The sequence below is a fragment of the Phacochoerus africanus genome, chromosome 3, assembly GCF_016906955.1.
Source record: "Phacochoerus africanus isolate WHEZ1 chromosome 3, ROS_Pafr_v1, whole genome shotgun sequence".
NCBI classification, from domain to species: Eukaryota; Metazoa; Chordata; class Mammalia; order Artiodactyla; family Suidae; genus Phacochoerus; species Phacochoerus africanus.
This window is the reverse complement of record NC_062546.1, coordinates 172,743,108-172,746,923: the sequence shown is the minus strand read 5'-3', so window position 1 is coordinate 172,746,923 and position 3,816 is coordinate 172,743,108. Positions and strand designations below refer to the sequence as shown.

The 3,816-nt window shown below is 38.2% G+C and overlaps 1 non-coding gene across 1 annotated transcript; it reads right to left on the bottom strand.

Annotated features, from left to right (window-relative positions):
• Nucleotides 1-540: 540 nt before the first annotated feature.
• LOC125123801 (U2 spliceosomal RNA) lies at nt 541-731 on the bottom strand. The gene has a single exon (XR_007134177.1). It is a non-coding gene; the product is annotated as a U2 spliceosomal RNA (small nuclear RNA).
• Nucleotides 732-3,816: the final 3,085 nt, after the last annotated feature.

The window sequence follows — 3,816 nt, the reverse complement described above, 5'->3', positions numbered from 1 at the left end:
TCTTATTTCAACTGAAGATATTTTGGTGTATTTCTACTTGTAATTATAGCTGCTATTAGCTTTTAGAAAATAGCCTTTATCATATTTGAACAATCTCACTTTATTCCTGTTTTGCCTATAGTTTGTATTGGGAATGATTAATCCATATTATCAAATGTCTTTTCAGCATCTACTGATAGTGATCTTATGCTATTTTCTCTTTCAATTTATTAACGAAATAAATGATGTTGACAGAGCCTTGTTTTATTGTTTTTTTTTTTTTCTTTTTGGGGCCGCACATGTGGCATATGCAAGTTCCCAGGCTAGGGTCAAATTGGAGTTACAGTTTCTGGCCTATACCACAGCCACAGCAACGAAGGATTGAAACCACGTTTGCAACATACCCACAGCTCATGGCAATGCTGCATACTTAACACACTGAGGGAGGCCAGGGATTGAACCTGCATCCTCATGGGTCCTAGTCGAGTTCGTTAACCAATGTGCCATGAAGGGAACTCCACTATTTGCTGTTCTTTAAACCTTAGATTCTATTTCCCCCACAGGGGGTGCACCATTCCTGGAAGTTCTGCAATATTAGGTCGATGCATGGAGTGGACAGAGCAAGCTCCTATTCCAACTCCTAGCTCCAAAAATCCATTTAATATATTGATCTTGGGTAGAGGATATATCAGATAATAAACTGATAAGAAGAGATACTACACTTGATCTTAGCCAAAAGTCCAAGAAGAGATAGAGTCTTGTTTTAAATCATTCTTGTATGAATATTTTAGAGATTATGCCCTTGTCAGTTGCCTCATTTGAAACTATTTTCTCCCATTCTGAAAGGTGTCTTTTGGGGTTTTTGTTTTTTGGGGGTTTTTTTGTTTGTTTATTTCCTTTGCTGTGCAAAAGCTTGTCAGTTTGATTAGGTCCCATTGGTTTATTTTTGCTTTTATTTCTGTTGCTTTGGGAGACTGACCTGAGAAAACATTTGTAAGGTTGATGTCAGACAATGTTTTGCCTGTATTCTCTTCCAGGAGTTTGATGGTGTCTTGTCTTATACTTAGGTCTTTCAACCATTTTGAGTACTACTCAGCCATAAAAAAGAACAAAATAATGCCATTTGCAGCAACATGGATTTAACTAGAGACTCTCATCCTGAGTGAAGTAAGTCAGAAAGAGAAAGACAAATACCATATGATATCACTTATATCTGGACTATAACATATGACACAAAAGAAACTCTCCATAGAAAAGAAAATCATGGACTTGGAGAACAGACTTGTGGTTGCCAAGGGGGAAGGGAAGGGACTGGGAGGGACTGGGAGCTTGGGGTAAATAGATGCAGAATGTTGCCTTTGAGATGGATTAGCAATGGGATCCTACTGTGTAGCCCTGGGAACTCTGTCTAGTCACTTATGATGGAACATGTAATGTGAGAAAAAAGAATGTATACATGTAAGTATAAGTAGATCGCCATGCTGTAGAGTAGAAAAGAATCTATATATATATAAAATATATATATATAAAATATAAAAAAAATAAATCATTCTTGTAATCATAAAATAAATTCTGTATGGTGATAGTATATTATTATTATTGTGATATGTTGCTAGATTCTATGTGCTATTTTATTAGATTGTTTCATCTATATCAATAGTAAGTTTGGTCTGTAATTTTTTTCTTTTTTTCTTTCTTTTTTTATTTTTTTTTTAATTTTTTTTGTCTTTTTGCCTTTTCTAGGGCCGCTCCCACGGCATATGGAGGTTCCCAGGCTAGGGGTCAAATCGGAGCTGTAGCTGCCGGCCTACACCAGAGCCACAGCAACACCAGATCTGAGCCACGTCTGTGACCTACACCACAGCTCATGGCAACGCTGGATCCTTAACCCACTGAGCAAGGCCAGGGATCAAACCCGCAACCTCATGTTTCCTAGTCAGATTCGTTAACCACTAAGCCACAACAGGAACTCCTATAATTTTTTTCTTTTGTACTATATTATTGAACTTTTGGGGTATTATTGTACATTTTGTACTAAATAAATTTATTATTTTAAATTTATTATTTTCTGTGGGCTGGAATAGTTATGTAAATTGAAAATATCTGTAATTTAAAGGCTGTATAGAACTCATCTGTAAAAAACATCAGGTTCTAAAGTGTTTTCTTAAATGGTAGGTCTGCAATTACCCAGCCTAAATCTTCTGTGGTAGAATTTCCCAGCTTCACTAATGAAAGGAATCAACTGGGGCTCCTGGTAAATGTAGAAATTACTAGGTCCCACCATGAAAATTCTGATTCATTGGATCTGGGATACAATCAGCTATAGGAATTTATAGTTTTAACAAGTATAGATGACTCTTATCATAACCCTATGGTAATTAGTCAAGTTTTTCAAATTAACTTTGGGTTATCTCAGCTAATTAAGTTTTGCTAGAAAATTATCCATTTCTTGTAAGATTCCAAATTTGTGGCAATTGAGTTTTATATGGCATTACCTTACAATTATTTTAAATTTTACTTTTCCGTGGTTACATTTCCTCTCCCATTGCTAATTTTATATACTTTTACTCTCTTTTTGTCTTAATGTAGTCCCCAAAGAACTTATCTATTTTATTGAATTTTTTTTTTTTTGTCTTTTTGCCTTTTCTGGGGCTGCACCCACGGCATATGGAGGTTCCCAGACTAGGGGTCGAATCGGAGATGTAGCCACCGGCCTGCGCCAGAGCCACAGCAACGCAGGATCTGAGCCACGTCTGCAACCTACACCACAGCTCACGGCAACACCAGATCCTTAACCCACTGAGCAAGGCCAGGAACCAAACCTGCAACCTCATGGTTCCTAGTCGAATTCGTTAACCACTGCGCCATGAAGGGAACTCCTATTTTATTGAATTTTAAAAGAACCAGTTTTCACATTTATGTAGACTTTGTATCATTTTAAAATGTCATTAATTTCATGAAATTCCATTCCATTTTTAACCTCCGTCTATATTAATTTCCTCTTAGCTTTTACACATTCAGATGGTCTATGATTATCCATTTTGATTTACCTTTATATAATGAGAGCCCTTCCTTACTACTGTTTTTGCCTCTAAATATCTTCCCCTATCTTGTGGTCTTATTTATTTACAATTTGCTTAAAGTCTTTCCTCAAGAAAATTCTTCAGGTTTTGTAAAGTCTGTTCTCATTATTTGCTCTTCTCTATGACTGCTGGCCCCTGAGGTGTAGTGCTGTTTTCCTTTGTCTATTCTTGGGGGTACTTTGGGGTGGAATCTTGAGAGTGATGGAGGCACAGAATATCTGGCCAGGTGGCCCCTTGCATGAATGAAAAGGTTTCAGTCCCTTGCTGAGGAATAAGGAGGATGTCTCTTTTCTCCATGGGCTTCTCATGTTCTCTCAACCTCAGAAGTGGAGAACACCTAGCCTTTCTTTGGCTTCTTGGGGGCCAAAAAAACAGGCACATGTGTACTAGACAATGTCAACCTTCTCCCTGAGTGCTCAGGGATGTCCATGGGCTAAACTCTCCCCAGGAACTGCCACTTTCAAATCTTTCCCCAGGCTTCAGCTGGGCTTCATCTGCTTTAGGATGGTAGGGGGAAGGGAAGCACAGCTCTCTGTACTCCACCTGCCTTCCTGTACTAGCTCCTCCTTAGCCCAGGAAAGGTTTGGGGTTGGAGTTATCAGCAACAAAAGGAACCTTTTTAACCATCATCTTTCCTGCATGCCCTGTGCCATGTGTAACATAAACCTTTGCCATGTAAGTTCTGCAAAGATTTAAAGTTATCGTCCACATATATAATATGTGCCCCTCCTTTAAGCAGCTCTCACATTACCTG